Source organism: Ctenocephalides felis, unplaced genomic scaffold (assembly GCF_003426905.1).
Source record: "Ctenocephalides felis isolate EL2017-DRISC unplaced genomic scaffold, ASM342690v1 CF-g0.4_SCAFFOLD_01886, whole genome shotgun sequence".
NCBI lineage: Eukaryota > Metazoa > Arthropoda > Insecta > Siphonaptera > Pulicidae > Ctenocephalides > Ctenocephalides felis.
In genome coordinates this window covers 74,686,363-74,704,071 of record NW_020538040.1, presented here as the reverse complement: position 1 = coordinate 74,704,071, position 17,709 = coordinate 74,686,363, and the positions used below count along the sequence as shown (strand labels likewise).

Below are 17,709 nucleotides of genomic sequence, written 5' to 3'. Positions count from 1 at the left end.
ATATTTGTTGGTGCCGCACTTTTTGAATATTTATAATATTTCTGGATTCAAATTTTTACTTTTTATAAAGGATAAGACATGAAATTTCACTTTTGGCAGCTTTTTATGTTAATGTTGATTTCATATTTAATTGATATATATTTATGTATTATTTTTGTTCAATTTTGCTCAATTTAATTAAATAAAAAATGAAATTATAGTACTTACATATACTCGTAGTTAACAAAATACTTATTTTAATGCATTAACTAATATGCATATTTATATGTAGACAAATTGCAATTGTTTTATCTGACAAGTATGTCATTTTGACATATATGGAAATAGAAGCGCTAATATAAGCGTACTAATATTAAAGAAATGATGAATGCATGCATAAATCATTGATATTAGTGATTCCAATATTTATAATTATTATTTTATAATAATAATGAGTAGAAATTGATGTGGGAATGTTGTTTTTTATATTATAAGCTTCAAAAATATCATCTGACGCCGGAGAGATTCGAACTCCCGATCCCCTGTTTACGAGACAGGTGCTCTAACCATCTGAGCCACGGCGTCTTTAAACAATTAATTAATTAACAAAGGAAAAGCCAGTTATTTGTGATGAATTTAAAAATTAAACTAGTTGTAATAACATTTTCCCTTAAGGAAAGTTGCATGAAATTTTCAGTATACGTATACATAATCATTTTAATCAAAATCAATTGTGATACAACTATTTTAATAATTAAAATATTAGACTAAGAACTAATCAATCATGTTTTTGATACATACTTATAATATTTGTATTTGTATAAATTAAACTAATTTGTTTAATACATTTCATTTCATTTATTTCGTGTTCTTATATTTTTTTTATTTTATATTAGACGTAATCAACCTTCGAAACACCGCAGAATAAGATAACTGATAAAATATTTTATATAACAATTAAAATTCTACTTTTATTACTATCATTAGTAAGAATGAATAAATAATAAATGTTAAGAGTATTTTAGAAGTTATATAAAATCAAAGTAATAATTTTAAAACATCATATTTAGTGCTAAAATGCATAAAAAAGTTATATATTGTGAAATAGCTTACAATAAAAATATTTCAACACAAAACACATAAAGTAAGAAAAACTATTTTAATAGAAAACAAGATTATAAAACTAAAAAAAACATAATAAAAACATAATGAATTAATGCTATATAAAAAAGCTAGTGGCACCTTCTCGATCAGTGTTAAAATTAACAATTTAATTAGATTTTTTTTAACATGTTTTGGAATAAAAATTCGAAGCCAGATCATTCGAGAAAATACAACCCGAAGCAAATACGAGTCTAAACGAATCGAGCAACCATACTCTTGCTTTTTCTATGCGAACAACTAACCGTTATGTTATGGAACTACTGATTAGCGTTGATGTGCACTTTTAAATAAAATACGAGCTAAAAAATAATTTATTTAATTGATATAACTACAAATATTATAAGTATATTTGAAAAACAACAATTAGTTATCATTTAGTTTAGTTCATTTCTCAGTGAAAGCGAACATTTTTTGAACACTTAAACTTAGACAAAATCATTTTAACACTTTACTTAAATATCTGTAAAACTTAAAATATACTTATAATATCTGTAATCGAATAAATTAAATTAAATTGTTGTAAAAATATCTAAGGAAATAATTTGGATTATTATAAAAAATTAACTAGATTTTAATTTCTTAATCCATTTTCTATATAATCAATACATTTTTGTTAGCACTAATGAGAGTTGTGAATGATATTTTAATTGTGAGTAAAGCTATCATAATTTTGGTAGAATTGATCAACAAGTTTTTTTAGTGATAACAAGAATTGTTATCCAATTTAACTCTTTTAAAAATCGATTACATATAATAATTATGTGATAAAAAAATTCAAATATTTTCTAATTATTGGTAAATTATTCATAAATCACATTTGTAATAATTAATTAGGTTTTTGTTCAAATAATAAATTAATTGTTTATAGACGCCGTGGCTCAGTTGGTCAGAGCACCTGTCTCGTAAACAGGGGATCGGGAGTTCGAATCTCTCCGGCGCCAAATGTTATTTTTGAAGCTTATAATATGAAAACATTATCATTTTCACTTCATTTTCTATTTATCATTATTATAAAATGATAAATATATGTATATATCCCACTAATAGTAAAGATTTATGTGTACTTTTATTAATTCTTCAAATTTTAGTTAGTTCGCTTTCTAAACGTCAAAATGTCAAACGTGTCAATTAAAAATAATTTGAACTTGCTTAGGATAATTTTCTGCAGCAGCATAATTATTAGCACCATAGATGAAAGAAGAGAATATTGATTAGCACTGGCAATTTGTATTGATAAGTCACTGAATATAAAAATATGCATATTATTACAAGTTTCAAAATGAAACCATTTGCTAATAACATTCGCAAAATAAAATTAGAATGTAAGTATTAATATATTAAAAAAGAAACCATAATTATCATAATTTTCATACAATTGCTATTAAAATCATTGATAATTATATCTGATAAATTAATAAATGTTCAAATCAAATAGACGCAAATGTTCCAAGTTATTTACTGAAAAATATATACATTGGTACTCTTCTGTACCTTTATTAGATTAATGTGGATGTGTGGATATTCCTAAGACTCTATATATGATGTGATGTTTTAAAGATGCAATACATTTGAAATGTATGATGTAAGACATTTTACATGCCGAGATATTATTTCATTTGTAGAAACCTGTACCATAACCTTGGAACTTACATTGTATTATATGATTCTTTTGGCTCAACATTTCTTTAAGAAAATCTAATTCTTTATGTCTGTAGATGTGTGTATTATTTTGTTTTATTATATCACAATTATTATAGGTAGTAGGCCTATTTTCTGTTAATATTGACTCGCAGTGGAGAGAATTAATGAAATTGTGGATACACATTTTTTTGTTTTTCCATTGGCTGCGTGGAAGAATACAGTTTTCCGTACAAAAAGCAATTCTTATAAAAACTTAAAAAGTAAACTAGCTGTAAGTGGAATTCTGTCTTAAGGCAATTAAGGCATCGTGCCTTAAGGCAAATTGCTAGAACTTCCCGTACCAAAAATTATTTTTTTAAAAACGATTAACATTTTAAAAAAAAATTTACTTCGAAAAAATAAGATTTGTGAGAAACTATAAATTGGACAAAAAATTGCTTTTTTTGAAAAAAAAACATTGGTACGGAACCCATAGGAATGTAAACCAAATTTATACTTATTGTTAAAATCTCTATAAAATATCTGATAATTTGATGTGCATATGTCTAATGATCATTTTTGACCGCCAAATGGAATTTTTTTTTACTTTTTTCATTAGATCTTCGAAAACGCTAGACCTGCCTTTATGAAAATTTGATCGGTTCTTCACCTTGTCAATACAAGTAAAATGTTTTTTGAATTATCAAAATCGGACGCTCCGTTCTCTTAAAAACTGAGTTACCGTTTTTGGCACTTTTTGCCCCGTATCTTCGGAACGGCTAGACCTGCTTTCGCCAAAAACTAATAAGCACGTCTCCTTATCAATACGAATCGAATGTTTTTTGAATTATTCAAATCGGTTGATCGGTGTTCCCGAAATCGTCGACGAAAATTTGTATCCGCACATACATACACACACACACACACACACACACACATACACACACACACACACACACATACATCCATTTTTTCTAAGGTATGCCAAAATATTCAGAAACCTTTGAAACGTCGAGAAATGCAAAAATTTTCATTTTCGATTTTTTTGCGATTACTATAACTTGCCCTACGGGAAGTTAAAAAAGTGCTATCACATCAAATTATCAGATATTTTATAGAGATTTTAATACTGCGTACACATTTTGTATCATTTTTTTTTTGGTCCCGTACCAAGATTTTTAATTTTGAAGTTCATTTATATGGTTTAAAGAAATCCTCCACATTTTCGACAGTATGGATTAACCGATTTGTATTTTCGAAAAAACATTCGTTGGTACTCAATCGCGATACGTGTTTAAAAAAGCCACGTTCCGAAGATATGGAATCGTTTCGGAGGAATGGAGCGCAAAGGATGTAAAAATAGTCATGTAGTTTTTGAGAGAACGGATCATCCGATTAGATTAATTCAAAAAGCCTTTAGCTTGTGCAAACGGTGTGCCAAAAATGCTTGTACAAAAAAATTCGTAATATTGAAAATGAAACAAAAATCAAGTTAAAATTCAAATTTTCGAAATTTTTCATCATTTTCAAAAAAATCTAGATTTTGAAAAAATTTAAAAATATCAAAATTTGAAAAAAAACGATTTTTTACAAAAAATTGAGAATATTTGGAAATTTAAAAAAAAACTTCCAAATTCTCAAAATAGTAAAAAAATCGATCTTTTCCAAAATTTAAAATTTTGAAGAAAATTCAATATTATTAAAAAAATCAAATTAAAAAATAAATTGAACAAATTTATTGTAAAAATACTCATAAGTTGTAAGTAAAATGTCGCACAATTTAATAAGCACTTATAGAGCGTTTATGAGCCCACGCTTTGTCACGTACGACGTTTTACTTGTGTTTTCCGTATTAGTTTATGGTATATTTCCAAGTGTTAGATGTTTTTTTAGTAAATAAATGGAGTTAATTTCTTCCTCAGCATCCAATTCCTACCGATCTGAGAAGCAGAAAACATCGAGTTTTATTCCTAAATATATTCAGTTGTACAAAATCCTCGGAATAGCTATTGAATCAAATACAATAAGCTATTCCGAAAGCGTCTAACCAACCCCATCTGTAACATTGGACAAAATGTAGTTATAATAAATAGTCTATTTGAAATTATTTAAAATAATTATTGATTATTTTTATTCCTCAAATGTTTAATTACGATACAGAAAGTTCTTGCAATTTGCCTTAAGGCACGATGCAATGCATGACTAATTTTATAAATAAGTTACACAATTGTGTGCAATTTTAGTTATAGTTCTCAATGAGTAGGGTAGAGCGGGGCTAGTTGAGCATAGGGGCAAGTTGAGCAATCGAAATATCTCGAAAACTATTCACCGTTCGTTTAGGCATTATATGGCAGAAAGATAGAGGTTTGGCGGAAATAAACATCCCGCGATCGCTAGTGGCCTCTGGACAAATGAGTGAGGCTCACGGGCGTTTTGTTTATTTTGAGACCAAAAAGTAAAAAAGTCATTCATCACGAGTTTTCGTCTAGTTTAGTCAAATGTTATTTATTTTTAATCAGGTAAATGTTAATCTGCCATGTAATTATAGTAATTATATTATACTGGGTATAATTCTCACGTTTTTTTTATAAACTCACTTTTATTTTGAAATTCAGTGTTTGGGTTAGTTGAGCATAGTTGTTAAACTTGTTCTGTCACTAAGACAATTACCATTAACTTCCAGAAATTAATTATTATTTTTAAGATTTAAGCTAAGTCTATGAGTAATAATATAAAGAAACTAGCAGTAAGTGGAATTCTGTCTTAAGGCAATTAAGGCAAATTGCTGGAACTTCCCGTACCAAAAATCATTATTTTTTTTAAAAACGATTAACATTTTTTAAAAAAAAATTACTTAAAAAAAATAAGATTTTTGACAAACAATTAGACAAAAAATTACTTTTTTTGAAAAAAAAAAATTTTTGTAATTTTTTTTTTTGACAAAAAATGTTTTCTTTATTTTGACATATTTTGAAAGATCTAAACTTTTTTTTCAAAGCAATCGTACTGCTTTAACTGCATAAAGACGCAATATCAAACCGCGTAAACGCCGCGTCGACGTCTAACGCGTAAACATTGGTACGGAACCCATAGGAATGTAAACCAAAATTATACTTATTGTTAAAATCTCTATAAAATATCTGATAATTTGATGTGCATATGTCTAATGATCATTTTTGACAGGCAAATAGCATTTTTTTTTTGCTTTTTTCATTAGATCTCCGAAACCGCTAGACCTGCCTTTATGAAAATTTTATCGGTTCTTCACCTTGTCAATACAAGTAAAATGTTTTTTGAATTATTAAAATCGGACTCTCCATTCTCTTAAAAACTGAGTTACCGTTTTCGGCACTTTTTGCCCCGTATCTTCGGAACGGCTAGACCTGACTTTGCCAAAAACTAATCAGCACGTCTCCTTATCAATACGAATCGAATGTTTTTTGAATTATTCAAATCGGTTGATCGGTGTTCCCGAAATCGTCGACGAAAATTTGTATCCGCACATACATACACACACGCACACACACACACACACACACACACACACACACACACACACACACACACACACACACACATACATCCATTTTTTCTAAGGTATGCCAAAATATTCAGAAACCTTTGAAACGTCGAGAAATTAAAAAATTTTCATTTTCGATTTTTTTGCGATTACTATAACTTGCCCTACGGGAAGTTAATAATGATTTTAAACAAAAATACTGAATATAATGGTCAAATGATTCCTAAGATACGATATTGTTTTGTTGATTCTACTTTTGGTTAATTATTCAAAGAAAACTAGCTGTAAGTGGAATTCTGTCTTAAGGCAATTAAGGCATCGTGCCTTAAGGCAAATTGCTGGAACTTCCCGTACCAAAAATTAGTATTTTATCAAAAACGATTAACATTTTTGAAAAAAATTTACTTTGAAAAAATAAGATTTTTGAGAAAGTATAAATTGGACAAAAAATTACTTTTTTTGAAAACTTTTTTTTCTTTATTTTGACATATTGTGGAAGATCTAAACTTTTTTTTTCAAAGCAATCGTACTGCTTTAACTGCATAGGGACAAAATTTAAAGCGCGTAAGCGCCGCGTCGCTGTCTAACGCATAAGCATTGGTACGGAACCCATAGGAATGTTAACAAAATGTATACTTCTGATAATTTGATGTGCATATGTCTAATGATCATTTTTGACCGCCAAATGGCTCATTTTTTTACTTTTTCCTCCATATCTCCGGAACCGCTAGACCTACCTTCATGAGAATTTTATCGATTCTTCATCTTGTCAATACAAGTTAAATGTTTTTTAAATTATTCAAATTGGACGCTCCGTTCTCTTAAAAACTGAGTTACCGTTTCGGCACTTTTTGCCCCGTATCTTCGGAACGGCTAGACCTGCCTTTGCCAAAAACTAATCAGCACGTCTCCTTATCAATACAAACCGAATGTTTTTTGAATTATTCAAATCGGTTGATCCGTTTTCCGGAAATCGTCGACGAAAATTTGTATCCGCACATTCATACACACACGTACATACATACACACACACACACACACACTCATACATCCATTTTTTCTAAGGTATGCCAAAATGTTCAGAAACCTCTGAAACGTGAAGATATATAAAAATTTTCATTTTTGATTTTTTTGCGATTACTATAACTTGCCCTACGGGAAGTTAAAAAAAAAGTATTTATTACATTCAAGAATTATAGAACACAATAAAATATCAATTAAAGTTATATTAATTGCCTTCTATAGGTATGTATATATATACATCATAAAATATATACTATAAATAATTTTTTAAAGCATAAATATTGGTCAAAATTATTAGTCAATTTTCTGCAAAAACAATATACAACAATGCAAACAATACAACGTGCTTTGCAGTGGATAAACTATTTATATATTTTTTTGTTAGCTGCCCCTTTCGCTTATATACCAATTTGCAATCAATTAGTTATTTTTATACTAAACATGTTTTTCATGGCAAAACAACGTTTGCCGGGTCAGTTAGTATAAATAAATATATATATATATATATATATATATATATATATATATATATATTCAATATATATATATATATATATATATTGAAATGAATAACAGCCAATGCGTCGAATGTAAAGAATTTATTTTATTTTTTATACGTTTAGAGACTAGATGTGTCTCATCATTCAGCTAAAAGAAATTTACATTATAAAAAAAAGTTTAAAAAAATTTAATTTATATTGGAAAAATTAATTGAGAAAAAACAATTGTACACACCAGATCAGGAAAAACCACACTATATTAACACATTTTACAACACCACAATCACATATTACTACTGTAGGAAAGCAAAAATAACTCTAGAAAAGACCAAAAAAGGTAAAAGTAAAATTGTATGAAACACATATTTTGTTTTTAAGGTCTGGATGTTTCAAAGATACGAGGCGAAAACAAACAAAGATCTTAATTCAGTTTTTGAGAGCACTAAGCGTCCGGTTTGAATAATTCAAAAAATATTTCATATGTATTGAAACGAAAAAATGTCTGAATTTGTGGAAAGCAAGTCCAACAGTTATGAACTCTCAATAAAAAAAAGTTAATTAGCAGTGCAAGGCAAATTGCTGAAACGCCCCGTACCATAATTAAATATTCGAGCAATTTCAAATGTTTCTGGCCTGAATTGAAATCTGACTAATTTTAGATATTAAAAAAAATTAGCAATAACCTTTTTTTTGCTTTCCCTAAAAATGAATCATTTCTTCAACATGAGCCAAATGTGTTTTGAACTGAAAACATATTGAAATAATGAAATTCTGATTTTCTTCGTGCGTTTTATGCTTTCTACATACATAAATCATGTTTGTAAAACCAAAATTATGTTAGATTATTTGAAGAGCACTATACTATATACCATTTGTGAATTCATTCAAAAATGGAACGCTGGATTTACATATTATTATTATACATACTTTTGGATCTCAGAGATATCTAACATCTCGCGTAGCCGCAGTGAATTTTTTATTCGCAAAATCACAATTGCAAAATCTTCAAAAACTATAAGGTGTTTGATTTATTTGAATATTCCGTACTTATTCATATTACAATTATCAATTAACGTAAATAATTTTTAGTATATTTACTATGTAGTAGTGTTGAAATATGTGAGATTAAATCTTCAGGACAATATGACAATTAAAAAATGTAGAGATCTATAAAATAATATTGATTTCGTAATATATTATTTTTTGTGACCATGCATTTTATTTGAATTTTCGTAATCTAATTATATCATTTTTTAACATTTTTAGCATTTAATTTATTGATTAAAATAATAAAACTATACAAATATGTTAAATAAACGGATTATGTACTATTTTCTTGACTTACACTTATTATTAGATCATTATTCTAATTCTCATAAATTGTAACTGAATTTGATACCAAAGCTATCTGATATTCAAACTATTGGAGTATTATCATGAGCAGGAATTTGTTAACTAGTGGTGTATCACATTGTGCTCAAAGGCAAATTATCAAACTTTCAGCTTCAATCAAATATAAAATAAACATATTATTTTGAAAATAAAATTTAAAAAAAGTCTTGTATTTCTTTAAAATTATTTAATCATTATAAATTTCTTAAACATATTGTATTTTATATGATCATTAGAGAACAATATTCAACCATTTGATAATCACACAATTTTGTATAGATTGTACAAAACTAGACAAAATTTCACTTTAAATGTAAATCAATAAACTATCTAAAATAAGTATTGTAAAATCAATATTGTCTAAAAACTCCATGTTTCCTGTTAGTTCTGGTCTCTCTGTTAAAGGCATGATTTTGTTTATCCTACTGATGATAAAATTTCGAATTGGCGTTGTATAACGTTGAAGCTAACTAAGTGGTTTATTTAAACTCCAGAAAACATGCAAAATCACTTGTTGGCGAATTTTGGTTGGCCTTAAGAGCAAGTTCAACCTTCTTGTTCTCTTGCGTTTTTGGTCCCGAGTGAAAACTGATAATTTTCGTTCATTTTCTATTAATTTGGTACATTGATTTCTTGATTAATATTTAAACAATTTTTGTAGGCTATCGACGAGTTCCGGCTATGGCAGTAGGAATTATCCCAGAAAGTGTGGCCCTAGGTGCTTAATCACCGTAAACCCTTTAAATCTTGCCATACCGGTGACGGCCTCGAACTCATCGTCACTAAGTATATATGCAGGATCATCAGGGTCCTGCAGCTTCCTTTTTTTAATCTGGACCCAAACGAGTTTTATGACGTTGTACCGGGTCTGTGGCTCTGAAGACCCGATTAATTTCGCCAAGGATTCAGATAAGAAATAACGTCGGTGAATTCCTACGTTTGATGCTGCTCGTGTCTGCAAAAAGATTCAAATACTTTTATCAAAAATGATAAATGGGGAGGGGGGGGGCTTCGTATCGATTTTTATTGAGGATTTTAGTATTGTTAATTTGTGTTGTTTAGATTAGTACTAATAAAAGTCATAGGTGAAAATAAAGGTCAATTGCTTGGAAATATACTACATTATCTAGGAAACGTTTTTACTTAGTAACTAAAATCTATATTTATTGCAAAATAATCTTTATTTACATAGGTATTAATTTTTAATAGTATTTGTTCACATAGGTATTTATTTATATGATATTATTTAAGTAAAATTGTTTCTTCTTTTCTCATTAGTAAATCTACTTACAGATTTTTTTTTAATATGTCATAGAATAAGATTTTATTAAAATCTTACAATTTGAATGTGTAATATGAATTAATAATTGTAAAACAATATATCGTGAATAAATCAGCTTTCAATATATATTTTCACATCTATTGTCTAAATCAATCCATTACCTGCTTTTTCTTGTTGAAAAGAATGTCAGACAGGGTCGATCTGTGTTTCCTTAACTTCGCCCCCTTTCTATGGCGCTTGGAAACCATCGTGCTGAAATTAGTAGTGTATGACATTACTGTTTCACATCAATTTATATATCTCCATTATAATTCAAACTATTTTTTTTAGTGGACACTTAATCTAAGCAGTAATAAAATATTATGAAATTTTGTTTTTTGGAATTAATTTTATCGAATATAATAGAAAATTGGCAGTAGGACAATGGAATAGAAAAATAGCATTAAAAAACTAATATCGGATAAAAGAAAAAATGAGCATACAATATATATTAAAAAGCATATTCATTCATATCAAGTTTTAATTAAGTGAAATAAATGTACGAAATATTTCAATTAAATTAAAATGTTCAAGAATGTTGTCAAATTGACTTATAGTACGATTTTTTAGCCTTGAATTATATTCAAACGTTTTATCAGTAACGATCAAATTTGTACAAAAACAAAAAAAATCAAAAACTCGAAAAATTTTTAAAAAATCAAAATAAATTTTAAAACACATTGTGTAAAATCTAATATTATTATAATGAATTTTACTTACTTTTTTATTATGCCTCGTAATTTTTTACACTATATAATTTAGAAAAGAAATACTTCAAAAAATTTTGAAATTGGTTAAAATTTTGTAGGGTTTATTTGTTTTTGTGTTTGCAGCATACTATAATAATTTGAAATTTAAACAAAAATTAATTCATAATAAAAATGTCTAGTAGGTCATTAAAATAACTGATTCTAGAAAATTCAGTGTGCCAAATCGTTTCGGACATATTGTCAGGCAAGTCAAAGGTGTTAAATAACGACGTATTCATTTATGCATTTAAACAAATGCTTAAACAGCCAGAAGCAAAGAAAAGTTATAAAAACTAGCTGTAAGTGGAATTCTGTCTTAAAGCAATTAAGGCATCGTGCCTTAAGGCAAATTGCTGGAACCCGTACCAAAAATTATTTTTTTAAAAACGATTAACATTTTTGAAAAAATTTTACTTCGAAAAAATTAGAGAGAAACTATAAATTTTACAAAAAATTACTTTTTTTGAAAAAAAATTTTTTTTTTGAAAACAAAATTTTTTTGAAAAAAAATGTTTTTTTCATTTTGACATACTTTGGAAATTCTGAACTGTTTTTCAAAGCAATCGTACTGCTTTATCTGCATAGAGACAAAATGTCAAAGCGCGCAACTGCCGCGCCGCCGTCTAACGGATAAGCATTGGTACGGAACCCATAAAAATGTAAAAAAAAAATATACTTATTGTTAAAATCTTTATAAAATATCTGATAATTTGATGTGCATATGTCTAATGATCATTTTTGACCGTGAAATGGCATTTTTTTTTACGTTTATTATTAGATCTCCGAAACTGCTAGACCTGCCTTCATGAAAATTTGATCAATTCTTCATCTTGTCAATACAAGTAAAATGTTTTTTGAATTATTAAAATCGGACGCTCCGTTCTCTTAAAAACTGAGTTACCGTTTTCGGCACTTTTTGCCCCGTATCTTTGGAACGGCTGGACCTGCCTTCGCCAAAAACTAATCAGCACGTCTCCTTATCAATACGAATCGAATGCTTTTTGAATTATTCAAATCGGTTGATCCGTGTTCCCGAAATCGTCGACGAAAATTTGTATCCGCACATACATACACACACGCACATACATACATACATACATACATACACACACACACACACACACACATACATCCATTTTTTCTAAAGTATGCCAAAATGTTCAGAAACCTCTGAAACGTAAAGATATATAAAAATTTTCATTTTCGATTTTTTTGCGATTACTATAACTTGCCCTACGGTAAGTTAATTACTATAAGTTTTGTTTTATCTGTCAATAATGAACTGGTTATTTAAAACTTATTTTATTTCATCACTAATCGACATTGAACCTACGATTTCATTATACTTTTTAACTTCCCGTAGGGTAAGTTATAGTAATCGCAAAAAAATCGAAAATGAAAATTTTTGCATTTCTCGACGTTTCAAAGGTTTCTGAATATTTTGGCATACCTTAGAAAAAATGGATGTATGTGTGTGTGTGTGTGTGTGTGTGCGTGTGTGTATGTATGTGCGGATACAAATTTTCGTCGACGATTCTGGGAACACCGATCAACCGATTTGAATAATTCAAAAAACATTCGATTCGTATTGATAAGGAGACGTGCTGATTAGTTTTTGGCGAGGTCTAGCCGTTCCGAAGATACGGGGCAAAAAGTGCCGAAAACGGTAACTCAGTTTTTAAGAGAACGGAGCGTCCGATTTTAATAATTCAAAAAACATTTTACTTGTATTGACAAGGTGAAATACCGATCAATTTTTCATAAAGGCAGGTCTAGCGGTTTCGGAGATCTAATGAAAAAAGTAAAAAAAAATGCCATTTGGTGGTCAAAAATGATCATTAGACATATGCACATCAAATTATCAGATATTTTATAGAGATTTTAACAATAAGTATAATTTTGGTTTACATTCCTATGGGTTCCGTACCAATGTTTACGCGTTAGACGTCGACGCGAAGCTTACGCGGTTTGATATTTCGTCTTTATGCAGTTAAAGCAGTACGATTGCTTTGAAAAAAAGTTTAGATCTTTCAAAATATGTCAAAATAAAGAAAACATTTTTTTTCAAAAATAAAAATTAAAAAAAAAAATTAAAAAAATTTTTTTTTCAAAAAAAAGTAATTTTTTGTCTAATTGTTTGTCAAAAATCTTATTTTTTTGAAGTAAATTTTTTTCAAAAATGTTAATCGTTTTTAAAAAAATAATATTTGGTACGGGAAGTTCCAGCAATTTGCCTTAAGGCACGATGCCTTAATTGCCTTAAGACAGAATTCCACTTACAGCTAGTTTAGTGCTCAACTTGCCTCACCTATGGGGTACATTGAGCATACTTGACTTTTTGCATTTAAACAGCTGTAGCTTTTAAATTTTACTTATTACCAAAAAATAGTATTAACACTTTTGTTAAGCGATAAACAACAAATCCATTAAGCCGTATAGCAATTTATTGAGACCTTTCATTGGGGAGCTACATTCGTTTAAGTAAAAATTTGCTCAACTAGCCCCGCCCTACCCTATGTTAAATTTTAGGAGTCTTTGACTTCGCCGTTCGTCTGTAATAAGTTACGTATTGAAGTTATCAAATGTGTTTGGCAACAAAATACACAAATAAAATTATTATGAAGTAATTTTATTGCTGAATTAGTGTTCTATCTAAGTCTTAAGACAAGCTCAGGGGGGGGGGGGTCATGACCCTCGTGACCCACCTCCTGGATTTGCCAGTGAGTATATGTGAATTAAGTTTGTACTGATGTATATATTTATATATGTTTGTACATCGTCGCATATATGTTGTTTATATTCCCTTCGTCGATATTAATACAATAGCTCGTAGCGAAGTGACAGATATCAAATAAGGAGAGTCAACTTGAATTATTCGCGTGAGTACTGTGCGGACATCTCTCATGGCGGCAAGTCGTGTCCGTTGACATCGCGTGGTCGGAATGTACGTCAAAACGTCTCGGCGCTTTTTCCGCACCACTCCCTGACTTGTCCACAATCCGCGGACGTCCGTCTTTTGCCGTCCGAGTGTGTTTTTATCGTGGTCACCATTCATCCCTCTATTCATTGTGTCTACTTATTCCATTGTAGTCGCTCGGTTTGTTTGGTGGCTGCTCTTAGCCCGACTCTTCATTGCTTGACGACCGACTACTGCCAGACGTGCCATTAATGCTCGAATCACATACAACTTCTTTGGCGAGGATTTTAAGCTCTCAGAGGTACATCAGTTTGAATTAGAACGACGACAAGAGAAATCATTTTGCAACGCAGTTTTGTAGAGTTTCTGATAGAAGAATGTCTCAAATGTGAATTGGTTAACAAAATGTTATAGTTGATATTGTAGGATATTTGATGCACATATATCTAATAATAATTTTTGACCGCCAAATGGCATTTTTTTCTCATCAATAATTCAATCCCGTATCTTTAAAGCAGCTGGACCTGCCTTTGTCAAAATCTAATAAAAACGTCTTTCCGTCAATAGGCATCGAAGGTTTTTTGAATCATTTGAATTGGTTGGCCCCTGTTTTCGAAATCGTTGATGAAAAATTGTATCCGCACACATACATCCAAACATCTATTCTAGTGTAGAGCGATAAATTTTAGGTCATTTTTAAAGTGTCGTAAAAGAAAGCAATGAATGTTTTTACTATCCATTTTTTACCACTTGTTTATTAATATTATTAAAATACAAAACAAAAATTAAAATCAAAAAAGTTGAAAATTGTAAAAACTGACAGCTGATGAATTGGGTGGTCTCAAAACATTGGCACCTCAGTCTTGACATGATTTTAGCCCTCCTAGCCATCGGAAATGCAAAAAATAAAAAGATCATTAATCTACAATGATGTCGCAATAGTCCGAACTAGCGATGAATAAAAATATTTTTTTTTTACAAATTGGCGACTGTTTGAAAAAAAAGTGTTCTTTTTACTGTTTTTTTGAGTTTCTCAAATTTTTTAAATATAGTAAAAATTGGAATTTGGCGAAAATCCTAGTTCGGGCTAATAGATAGGTCTATAAACAAGACTCTCTGAGCATTTCAAGTGAATCGGTCGATTAAAACTCAAGAAATCGTGTCAACAGTACTGAAAAAGTCTGTTCTGAGAAAAACGCATTTAATAGTTTTGCGTGGAGCCAAACCAGTATGGAGACCGAGTCAGTAAAATGCCTATATCTCCGAAAATAATTCAAATTTTCAAAAACCTTCTCGTACCCATATTCTTAGATAGTTAAACTTTGAGAATATGAAATAAAAAAAAATTTGAATTTCTACACTAAAATACCCTCTTAAGTTGCTAAAATGTTCGGAAGGCTTAAACGTAAAGATATATCATAAAGCTTCACTTTAGGTTGAAAGTTTATGGATTATTAAATTATTAAATTATTATTAAAGCTCGAGTATTAAAAGATTATTAAAGCTCGAGTTTTGATTAAATGTCAGCCAATCAGCCAATGACTAAAATAACTGTTTATTTCTAGTAGCCATCTATCATGATAAAATTCAAAGAATATGTGTATTTTTTATAACATCCTTAAGGTTACCAAATAAATAGTAGGAAAGACTAAGTACGGTTGTGCCAGAGTACGGTAGTGACAGTTCTCATAACAGCTAGTGTATACTGATCTTGAGATATGGTCTAATTGGAAAAAGTTGAAGTATGTTGGTTCAAACAAGTGTCCATTATTGCATTGAGTTATCGCTCTACATTAACACGATTTGTAGGAAGCATTAGTTTTAAAGAGTCAAATGTAAGTTTTTTTATTCTTTTAATAATAACTATTACTTGTATACACATAGATCACTGTTTGTTATTTTGCTGTAAGTTGAAAATTATAAGTTAATTACCAGCAATTGGTTTTTGCGTAGAAAATTTAGCTCAGTGATAACCATGATTTGTTTTCAAAAGTGTGCGTTGGGTACAGTTATGACATGTATTTCTTGTTTTTTTCAGATTAAGATCAAACAGATAAAGAAAAATATATCTTAACTAACATAAAATACGAAAGAAAAAAAAAGTAAAATTCAATACAAGAAAAAAGAAGGTTTCCTAAATGTTTCTTATTAACTTCTTAACTTTATTTAAAAATTATGTTTTGTTATATTATATTCATAGGCTTTGTTTAAATGATTTTGTTGTGTAGTGTTACATATTTCTGACAATAAATATCGTTATAAACTATTTTGGTGTGAACACCAAGATTAAAAAATAATAGCGAGGAAAGCTATTATTTTTTTAACCTGTTTCTGCCTATCATAACCGTCCTGGGGGTATGGACGATTCTGAGATTTCCCCTTTACTTGTATGATTTGATTATTTTACTAATTCATCGTATCAAAGACCAGTGTGCAAATGTTCAAATTACCATTTAATTTACTTTTCCCCCCAGCTAACTAAATAAACAAAAATTAACAAAATTATTGTTGATCAGAAAGAAGTGGCACAACCGTACTCAGTCTCCCCTACCTCCAATTATATATCGTAAATAAAAATAGATAATGCTAAATTTATTAATATATATTAAAGACAAAAAAATACTAATTAGAATACTAAAAGATTATTTTCATTATTGCGCTATAGCTACTACATAATAGAAATGTAATATCCTGAGTTCTTCAGTATTTCAGTATTTCCTCGTAGACAAATGCTCAATTTACCATTTAATTTACTTTTCTCCCAGCTGACTGATAAATTAACAAGATTATTGCTGATAAAAAATAAGTGGCACAACTGTATCCAATCTTCCCTATATATTATTTATATTGAACACTATTCTTAATATGAAATCTAACAATAAATATATGAGTAACGTATCTTTGTACTTTGAGAAGTTAAATCATAGAAATAGTTAGAGCAAAGTAATCTTACGAAATTAAGAGTAGAATAGTAAAAAGATTTATATTGCACATGTATTATATATAGTATACATATTATTTTCTTTTCATAGTAAAAAAATATAATATATAGAGCATGAAATATTCTCATCGTCTAGAAGATTTTTATAGGGGAAAATGCAGCTAAGCAACAGTATTCTATATATTATTCGAAGTTATGAACTACATAGTGAACAACATCTTATAGAAGTATGCATTACATATAAACAATTATAGAAACAGAGTAATGTGTTTTTTTCAACCACTAGTGCATACAAAAACTATGTTATACGTTGTTGTTTGTGCACTACATAACACCTACATCACTACTACAATTTCAGTCTCATGGAGGCTTGTTTGGTGTCCACCATGATTTATACCATCTTCCGGCAGTAACAGTTATTTTTTTCCATTCTCGTTTTCTAAAACGTAAATACCTATCTATGCACTCTATCCCCTCGTATTGTTGACCGAGTGTTTTTGGGTATTCAGTTATCATGATAGTGGAGCAGAACCCGAGGGGTTGTTCCGCTGAATGATGATCCTGTCCGTTTCACTGGACGGAC

The 17,709-nt window shown here is 29.3% G+C and overlaps 2 non-coding genes across 2 annotated transcripts; one reads left to right on the top strand and one right to left on the bottom strand.

Annotated features, from left to right (window-relative positions):
• Window positions 1-490: 490 nt before the first annotated feature.
• On the bottom strand, window positions 491-564 carry Trnat-cgu. The gene has a single exon. It is a non-coding gene; the product is annotated as a tRNA-Thr (tRNA).
• Window positions 565-2,010: 1,446 nt separating this feature from the next.
• Trnat-cgu lies at window positions 2,011-2,084 on the top strand. Its single transcript has one exon. It is a non-coding gene; the product is annotated as a tRNA-Thr (tRNA).
• Window positions 2,085-17,709: the final 15,625 nt, after the last annotated feature.